Here is a 10776-nt window from a genome sequence, read left to right on the forward strand (position 1 = left end):
TTCTCTCCACACTTTTTCTTTATTCAAAGGTCATAAAACCAATTTTTGAAGCCATATTCTTTATAAATTCTTCGTAAGGGGCTCTGTCTTGAATCTTACATGTATTATAGTGTGCTGTCTCAGTGGAAACTTCAATGGGAATATTCTCTTACACAAAAGCTAAATCACAATGGTAATTTTTTTCTGAATTTCTTTTATAAAGCATAAGTTAAGTCAATACTATAATTTTTGTATTAAAAATGTATACATCTATGTATTTTATAAACCAAATATGTATTTATTTAAATACATATAAACTATATACATATTTAAAATTAGATTTACTCTTTTTTTACCCTTTTGTTATAGTGAAATTTTATGTTTTATTAAGAAAACTTTGAGACAGCTTTCATAGATTTGGTATATTCGTTTCCTATTGCTGATGTAACAAATGACCACAAACTTAGTGGCTTAAAAGAACACAAACTTCTTATATTACAGTTACGGAGGTCAAAAGTTTTAAATGGGATAAAATCAAGGTGTCAGTAGGGCTGCATCCTTTCTGGCAGCTCCAAGAAAAAATTCCTTGTCTTTTCCAGCTCCTAAAGGATGCCAGCATTTTAGTCTTTGGCCTCTTTCCATTTTCAAAGCCCACAATGCTGGTTGGTTGAGTCTTTCTCACACTGCTTCACTCTAACAGATTCTTCTCCCTCTCCCACAGTGAAAGACCCTTGTAATTGTATTGAGCCCACCTGGATATTCCAGGATAATTGCTCTATTTTAGCAGAACCAGTAGGAGCTATATATTCAGAGATGTATAAGCAAGGAATTGGCTTATGCGATTGTTGGGCTGGCTAAGCAAGTCTGAAATGTAGGCTTTTGTGGTCGTCTGAGGACATGCACAGAGCAGAGAAAAATTTGAGTCGCCTGCCGGGCATGTTCCCAGCTGAGGTTATCCAAGGCAATGCTCTCTCTGCCTTCTTGTTTCGCCTGTCATACAGAGATGACCCGAGGATGGCGCCGGTAGGGGGCAGTGCAGTGTAGTGCGAGAATCTCCAGCTCTGGGGTCAGTCAGAAGTTTGAATCCCAATCCTGGCACATGTTAGTGGGGCAGCCTCGGGCAAGTCATTTAACACTTGTAACCCTTTTTTCACCTTTTAAAAGAAATTAATTTTTTATTTTGAGGTAGTTGTAGTGTTTTCACTTCTGTAAAATAAAGAAAATAGGATCTACTGGGATGAATTGTTTTTAGAATTTAAGATTTTAATCTACATGAAACATGTTTGTATATACATGAAATGTATATACCCCCTAAGGGCAATTGCGATTGTCCAATATTTGCTAATTCAGTGTTTGCAGCTACTTTATAGGACATAACTACCACAAATAGCAGGAACTGGCTGTACTAAGAGATACCCTATGGTATCTCCTGTATATTCACTTTTTTCGTTGTGTGGTAATAACCCAACTTCCCCTTGATGATCAGGACAAATCACTCCAGGTAATACACAATACACAACTCCTTTTCTGCCTGTGAATGTTATGTAAATGGAATCGTACTTTATGTAACCTTTTGAGACTGGCTTTAAAAAAATATTTTGTACTCGGGATCTTAAAAAAAATTAACATTTACTTGTACGTATTTGTACTAAGGGGGTACAGTGTGTTTTTTCAATACGTGCATATACTGCACAATGATTCACTTGGGATAGATAGCATAGTTTTGTACCCATTAGTCCACCACTCCTTCTCCTCCCTGACCCCGTGCCCCCCTCCCCTCGGCCTCTGGTAACCATTATTCTACTCTCTATTTCTACGAACCCCACTCCCCCTTTTTTGTCCTTTCTTTATTATTTTATTTTTTTAGATTTCACATATGACTGATATCATGCAGTATTTGCCTTTCTGTGACTGACTTACTTCATTTAACCTGATGGTTTCTAGTTCCATCCTGCTGCAAATGATAAGAAATCATTTCTTTTTAGAGCTGAATAGTATTCCATTCTGTATATATACCACAAATTTTTTATCCATTCATCTGTTGATGGACATTTGGGTTGATCCCCTTTCTTGGCTACTGTGAGTAGTACTACAATGTACATGGGAGTGCAGGTGGCTTTTTGATATATTGATTTAATTTCCTTTGCATATATATACCTCATAGTGGGATAGCTGGATTATAAGATAGATCTAGTTTTGGTTCTCTGAGGAACCTCCATACTGTTTCCCCCAATGGCTGTACCAATTTGCATTCCTACCAGCAACGTAGGAGAGCTCCGTTTTCTCCGCATCCTCACCAGCATTTGTTATTTTTTGCCTTGTTGATAATAGCCATTCTAACCAGAGTAAGATGGTATCTCATTGTGATTTTAATTTGCATTTCCTTGATGATTAGTGATGTTGAACATTTTTTCATGTGCCTGTTGGCCTTTGTATGTTTTCTTTTGAGAAATGTCTGTTCAGGTCCTTTGCTCATTTTTTAATTTGTTTGTTTGTTTTCTTTCTGTTCAGTTGAGTTCCTTACATCGTCAGAATATTAGCCCCTTGTCCAACATGTAGTTTGCGAATGCTTTCTCCCATTCTGTAGACTGTTTACTTCATTTTGGTGACAATGTCCTTTGCTGTTCAGAGGCTTTTTAGTTTGAGGTAGTCCCATTTATGTACCTTTGCTTTAGTTGCCTGTGCTTTTGTAGTCTTGCTCAAAAAAGCACTGCCCACTCATTTCATGCAGCATTTCCCCTATGTTTTCTTCCAGTAGTTTTTGAGTTTTGAGTCTTAAATTTAGGTTTTTGATCCATTTGGAGTCCATTTTTGTATATGGTGAGAGATCGGGGTCTAGTTTCAGTTTTCTCCATGTGTATATGTAGTTTTTCAAGCACCATTTGTTGAAGAGGCTGTCCTTTCCCCACTGTACATTCTTGGCACCTTTTTTGAAAATTAGTTGGCTGTGAGTGCATGGGTTTATTTCTGGACTTTCTATTCTGTTTCATTGGGCAGTTTGTCTGTTTTAATGCCAGTATCATGCTGGTTTGGTTACTATAGTGTTACAGTGTATTTTAAAACCAGGAAATGTGATGCCTCCAACTTTGTTCTTTTTGTTCGAGATTGCCTTGGCTATACAGGACTTTTGGTGGCTCTAAACAATTTTTAAGATTGTGTTTTCTATTTCTGTGAAGAACATAATTGGTATTTTGATAGGGATTGTGTTGAGTGTGTACATTGCTTTGGGTAATATGGACATTTTGATGAGGTTAATGCTTCCAACCTATGAGCATGAGGTATCTTTCCATTTATTTGTGTTCATTGTAGAGGTCTTTCATCTCCTTGGTTAAATTTACTCCTAGATATTTTATTTTTTTGGTAGCTATTATGAATGGGATCACTTCCTTGATTTATTTTACCTATTTTGTTATTGGTGCATAGGAAGGCTATTGATTTTTGTGTGTTGATCTTGTATCCTGAATTCATTTGTTAGTTCTAGTAATTTTTTGTTGGAGTCTTTAGGGTTTTCTATGTATAGGATCATGTCATCTGCAAATAGGGATAGTTCAACTTCCTCCTTTCTGATTTGGATGCCCTTTATTGCTTTCTCTTGCCTTATTGTACTGGCTAGAACTTCCAGTAATAGTAGGGAAAGTGGACATCCTTGTCTTGTTCCAGATCATAGAGAATAAGCCTCCAGCTTTTGTGCATTCAGTATGGTATGAGCTGTGGGTTTGTTGTATATGGCTTCTATTGTGTTGGAGTACATTCCTTATATACCTAATTTGTTGTGTGTTTTTGTCATGTAGGGGTGTTGGATTTTATCAAATGCTTTTTCTGCATCTATTGAAATGATCATATAATTTTTTTCCTTCATTCTGCTGACATGATGTATCATGTTTATCGATTTGCATATGTTGAAACATCCTTGCTTTCCTAGAATGAATCTGAGTTGATCGTGGTGAATGATCTTTTTAATATGTCATTGGATTCTGTTCACTAGTATTTTGTTGGGGATCTTCATGTCTGTGTTCATTAGGAATATTGGTCTATTATAGTTTTCTTTCTTTCCTGTGTCTTTTTACAGTTTTGGTATGAGGGAATGCTGGCCTCATAGAATGAGTTTGAAAGTATTCCCCCCTCTTTAATTTTTTGAAAGAGTTTGAGAAGAACCGGTTTTTAGTTCTTTAAATGTTTGGTTGAATTTGGCAGTGAAGCCATCTAATCCTGGGGTTTTCTTTGTTGTCAGAGTTTTTATTACTTCAATATCATTGTTATTCGTACGTTTAGGTTTTCCAGTTCTTCCTGAATCAACCTAGCAAGTTGCATGTGTCCAGGAATTTATGTATTTCTTCTAGCTTTTCCAGTTTGTTTGCATAGTTGTTCATAGCAGTCTCTTATGATCCTTTGTGTTTCTGTGGTATCAATTGTAATGTCTCCTTTTTCATTTCTGATTTTATTTATTTCAGTCTTCTCTCTTTTTATCTTTGTTAGTCTAGCTAAAGGTTCACTAATTTTGTTTATCTTTTTGTTTTGTTTATCTTTTGTTTCTTTTATCTTTTGTATTGTTTTTTAAATTTCTAATTCATTTATTTCTGCTCTGATCTTTGTTATTTCTCTCTTGCTGATATTGAGTTTGGTTTGTTCGCATTTTTCTAGTTCCTTGAGGTGTAACATTAGGTTGTTTATTTGAAGTCTTTCTTCTTTTTTGATGTAGGCATTTATTACTATAACTTCCCTCTTAGAATTGCTTTTGCCACATCCCATAGGTTCTGGTATGTTGTGGTTTCATTTTTATTTGACTCCAGGAATTTTTTAATTTCCTTTCTGACTTCTTCTTTGACCCATTTGGTGTTTAGGAGCATATTGCTTAACTTCCATGTATTTGTATGGTTTCTAGTAACCCTTTTGTTGTTGATTTCTAGTTTATTCCATTGTGGTCAAAGAAGGTGGTTGATACAATTTCAATTTTTAAAAATTTGTTGGAATTTGTTTTGCGACCTAACATATGGTCTGTTCTAGAGAATGTTCCATGTGCTTCTGAGAATAATGTGTATTCTGAAGCTGTTGGATGAAATGTTCTATAAACGTCTATTAGGTTCAATCAGCTGATAGTAGAGATTAATTCTGATGTTTCCTGGTTAATTCTGTGTCTGGATGGTCTATCCTTTGCTGAAAATGGAGTATCAAAGTCCCCAACTATTATTGTGTTGAGTCTATCTCTCCAATTAGGTCTAATAGTAATTGTTATATAACTCGGTTCTCTGGGTGCTTTTATATTTAGAATTGCTATATCCTTTTGTTGAATTGATTCCTTTATCATTCTGTAATGACCTTCCTTATCTTTTTTTACTTTTCTTGGCTTGAAGTCTATTTTATCTGATATAAGTATAGCTACTCCTGCTCTTTTTTGGTTTCTATTTGACCGAAATATCTTTTCCTATTCCTTCACTTTCAGTTGGTGAAGTGAGTTTCTTGCAGGCAACATATTGTTGGTTCTTTTTTTATAATTCATTCAGTCACTCTGTGTTTTTTAATTGGGGCATTTTTTTTTCTGTTTACATTTAGGGTTATTACTGATTTATAGGAACTTGTTACTGCCATTTTGTTATCTTTTTTTTTTCTTTCTGGCTGTTTTGTAGATCCAGTTTACTGTATTGCTTTGTGGTTATGTGGTTTTCTCTGGCAGTGTATTTTGATTCCTCACTATTTATTTTTAGTATGTCTCATAAATTTTTGTGTTGTGGTTACCATGAGGCTTACAAAAAACATGTTATAGTTATAAAACATTTTAGACTAATAAAAACTTAACTTTGATATCTAAAAATAAAAATAAAAAAGCTGACTCTCCTTTGGCATCATTCCTCCTGCCCCCTTTTTGATATTTGTTGTTCCAAGTTACATCTTTTTTATATGGATGTTGAATATGTTACCTTCTTAGGTTTGTCATTTAGTCTTCATACTAAAGATATAAGAGGTTTATTCACCACCCTTATAACATTGGAGTATTCTGAGGTTGTCTGTGTACTTACTTTACTAATAAGTTATGTACTTTCAAATGTTTTCTTGCTACTCTTTATCATCATCTTCTTTCAGACTGAAGAACTCCCTTTAGCATTTCTTGTAAGGCGGTCTAGTGTTGATGAATTCCCTTAGCTTTTGTTTGTCTGGGGAAGATTTTATTTTTCTTTCATACTTGAAGGTTAGTTTTGCTGGATGTAGAATTCTTGACTAACAGTCTTTTTCTTTCATCACTTTGAATATATTATCCCATTCTTTCTGGCTTGTAAGGTTTTTACTGAGAAATCCACTGAGGGATGTATTGGGGCTCTGTTGAATGTTATGTGTGTATTTTCTCTTGCTGCTCTCAGTATTCTTTTTTTGTCTTTGGTTTTTAGTAATTTGATTATGATGTATTTTGGGGTGTTCCTCTTTGGACTGAATTTGATTGGTGACCTCTGAGCTTCCTGTATCTAGATGCTGTCATCTTTCTCCATACTTGGGAAATTTTCAGTCTTTATTTCTTTAAATATGCTTTCTAGGTCTCCTCTTTTTTCTTCTCCTTTGGGTACGCCAGTTATGTGGAGGTTATCTCACTTGAGGGAGTCCCATATCTGCTGTATTTGTGTTTCATTTTTTCTTATTCTTTTTCATTTTTGCTCAAATTTCCCCCCAGAGGGCTAGCCTTTTACCCATTCTCCAAATGGTTCTTGTGGGGCAGGTTGTGTATGCATCCCTAGCAATGACTCACTGACCTCTGGGTAGCTCCTTTTTTCTGGTTGGTTGTGACCCCTCACTCCTATGCAGGGACAGGGGAACCCTTCCAGTGGTTTTCTGATCTCTGGGCTGATATGGTGCACTCCAGGCCCTCCTCTCTTCTGCAGACTCCAAGGAAGTTCACATGAAGAGTGCCACTGCAGCTTTTCCCAGTTCCTGGATGCTGATTTATGTGTTGCAGCTACTCCTTGCCTCCTACTAGGCTAGCTCAGAAGTGACTGTGGCTCAGAACAATTGGAGTGGTCCCTACTCCCTCTCATTGTGGCCTCTCTTGACTTCATGGACTTCACAGGTCTCTCTTCCTCTTTCTCTGAGCTCCAGGGATACCAGGATGGCAATCTTTGCTTTTTAATAGTTGTAGATTGATGGCTTGTGTGGGGGAATGGCACTGAGAATCATCTATTTCACCATCTTGATAACTTCACTCTCTGAGACTGGCTTTTTTACTTAGTATGATTCCCTGTAGATTCATCCATGCTATTACATGTATTAATAGTTTATTCCTTTTTACTGCTGAGTCGCATTCCATGGTATGAATGCACCAGAGTTTGATTAACCATTCCTCTGTTGAAAGATATCTGGGTTGTTTCCAGTTTGAGGCTCTTATGAATAAAGCTGCTATAAGTATTCATGCATAGGTTTTTGTATGAACACAAAACACAAACCTTCGTATTTTTTTGTCTGAGATAAATGCCTGGCAGTACATGGTAGTTGCCTGTTTAAATTTTTAAGAAATTACCAAACTGTTTTCTAGAGTGGTTATGCCATTTTACATTCCCACCAGCAGTGTATCAGTGATCCAGTTTCTCTGCATACTCACCAGCATTTGATGTCACTATTTTTTACTTTAGCCATTCTGAAAAGTGTGTAGTGATAGCTCATTGTAGTTTTAATTTGCATTACCCAAATAACTAATAGTGTTGAGCATCTCTGCTTGTGCTTTCTTGCCATCTCTACATTTTTTGGTTAAACGTTTCTTTATGTCTTGTCTGTGTTTTAATTGGATTGTTTGCTTATTCACTGTTCAGTTTTAAGAGTTCTTTATAAATTCTAGATACCAGTATTTTGTTAGATATGTGCTTTGTAAATATTTTATTCCACTCTATAGCTTGTTTTTCCATACTCTTCACAGGGCTGTTCGAAGAGCAAAGGTTTTTATTTTTGATAAAGCCCAATTTATTAATTTTTCCTTTTATGGATCATGCTTGTGGTGTTGTCTTAGTCCATTCAGGCTGTTATAACTAAAATGCCATAGACTGGGTGGCTTAAAAACAAATTTATTTCTCACAGTTCTGGAAGCTGGAAAGTCAAATTTCAGGGCACTGGTAGATTTGGTATCTGGTGAGGGCTCGTTTCCTTGGTTTATAAACAGTGGTCTTTTTTCCTGAGTTCTCACATGGTGGAAGGGAGAGGTTGATCTCTGAGGTCTCTTTTATGAGGGCACTAATCCCATTCATGAGGACACTGCCCTCATGTCGTAATCACTTCCCAAAGTCCCTACCTCCTAACATTGGTGATTAGGTTTCAACACAAGAATATGGGGAGGATATAAACATTCAGTTTATAGCGGGTGTCAAGTCTAAGAACTTTTTGCCTTGCCTTAAATCTCAAAGATTTTATCTTATTTTTTTCAAAAAGTTTTGTCATTTTACATTTTATGATTAAGCCCATGATCCATTTTTAGGTACTTTTTATATAAGGTGTGAGATTTAGGTTGAGATTCTTTTTTTTTTCCCCTGCCTATGGATGTCCAGTTGCTCCAGGACCATTTGTTAAAAAGACTACCTTTCCTCCATTGGATTGTTTTTGCTCTTTTTTCAAACAAACAAACAAACAAACAAAAAAAACAGTTGGTAATATTTGTGTGAGTATATTTGTGGACTCTCTGTTCTGTTCCATTGATCAGTGTGTCTCTATCCCTCTGCCAGTACCACACTGCCTTGATTACTACAGCTGTGTAGTTAAGTCATGAAATCAGGTAGAATGATTCCTCTCACTTTATTCTTTTATTTCAAAACTATTTAGCTACTCTACTTCCTTTGCCTTTCCATATAAATTTTGGTATTGTCTTGTCACTGCATCTACAAAAAATCTTGCTGGTATTTTGATAGGAATAGTATTAAACCTATATATCAATTTGAAGAGAATTTATATCTTTACTATCTTTATTCTGTTGCATCTTCCAGCATGTGAACACGGTATGTCTCTCCATTTATTTAGATCTTCTTTGATATTTTTCAACATTTTGTAATCATCGGCATGCAAATCCTACCCATGTTTCATTAAATTTATACCTAATTATTTTTTGAGCAATTATATTGTATTTTTCATTTTAGTGTCCCCATTTTTATTACTAGTAAATGTAAATATAACTGGTTTTTGTTTGTTTATATTGTGTCTCATGACTTTGCTGAACTCTTTAATTAGTTCTAGGAGCTTCTGTTTGTTTGTAGATTGTTTGAGATTTTCTAGACAATCAAGTTATCTGTAAATAGGGATAGTTTTACTTCTTCCTTTCCAATCTGTATGACTTTTATTTTTCTTACCTCATTACACTGGCTAGAACTTCTAGGACTCTGTTGAGTAAAAGTGGTGATAGCTGATATCCTTGCCTTGTTCCTGATATTAAGGCAGAAAGCATTCAGCCTTTTATTATTTTATTTAAGTTACCAAATTTATGTGTCTGTAGAGTTGTCCATAGTATTCTTTTTTATTCTTTTAATCTCTGCAGGACCTGTAGCTATATCCCGTATTTTAATTCATAATATTGGTAATTTGTGTCTTCTCTCTCTCTCTTTTTTTGTTAGTCTTGCTAGAAGGTTGTTAATTGTATTGATCTTTTAAAAAATCAACCCTTTGTTTCATTGATTTTCTCTTGCTTTTCTCTTTTAAATTTCATTGATTTCTGCTCTTTATTATTTTCTTCCTTCTGCTTGCTGTGGGATTATTTTGCTCTTCTTTTTCTGGGTTCTTGAGGTAAAACTAAGATTATTGATTTGAGACTATTTTTCTTTACTAATATATACACTTAGTGCTGCAAATTTTCCTCCCACTGCTTTATCTATGTCCCACAAATTTTCAATATGTTGTATTTTGATTTTTATTCAGTTCAGTATATTTTATTTCCTTCCTCTTTGACCAATACATTATTTATAAGTGAGTGTTTCATTTCCAAGTAATCGATGACTTTTCTGTTACCTTTCTGTTTTAATTTCTAGTAGACTTCTTTGTGGTCAAAGAACATACCCTATATGATTTCAATTTTAAAAAATTTGTTGAGGTTTGCTATATGGCTCAGGATATAGTCTTTCTTGGCATATGTTCCATAGGCACTTATAAAGCATGTATACTCTGCCAGTGTTGGGAAGAGTGTTTCATAAATGTTGATTACATATTGTTGTTGAGGTCTTCTGTATTCTTGCTAATTTTCTGCCTTGTTGTTCTACCAATTGTTGAGTGAGGGATCTTTAGTACTATAACTATAATTGTGGATTTATCTATTTTTCCTCTCTGTTCTACACATTTTTGCTTCACATATTTTTCCAGCTCTATTGTTTGGTCCATACACATATAAGATTGTTATGTTTTCTTGATGAATTGACCCTTTTTTTTTTTTTAACATAATGTCCCTCTCTGTCTCTGGTAATTTTCTGTGCTCTGAAACATGTTTTTATTATATATTAATTGTAGTCACTACTGTATTTTTGGAATAATGTTTGCATGATATATCTTTTTCCATCCTTTTAATTTACCTATATTGTTATGTTTAAAATGACTTTGATGTAGACAGCATATAGTTAGATCATATTTTCAAATTCACTCTGATGATCTATTTTTTAATTGGTATGTTTAGACCACTTACATTTAATGTAATAACTGACATGTTACAGGCTTAATCTGCCATTTATTTTGTTTGTTTTTTGTTTGTTTTCTCTGTTTGGGTTTTTTTTTCTTTTTCCTGACTTCCTGTAGGTCACTTAAATATTTTTAGAATTCCATTTTGTTTTTTATAGTGTTTTTGGTAAATATTTTTGTATA

The sequence above is a fragment of the Galeopterus variegatus genome, unplaced genomic scaffold (assembly GCF_000696425.1).
Source record: "Galeopterus variegatus unplaced genomic scaffold, G_variegatus-3.0.2 Scaffold85, whole genome shotgun sequence".
Taxonomy (NCBI): domain Eukaryota; kingdom Metazoa; phylum Chordata; class Mammalia; order Dermoptera; family Cynocephalidae; genus Galeopterus; species Galeopterus variegatus.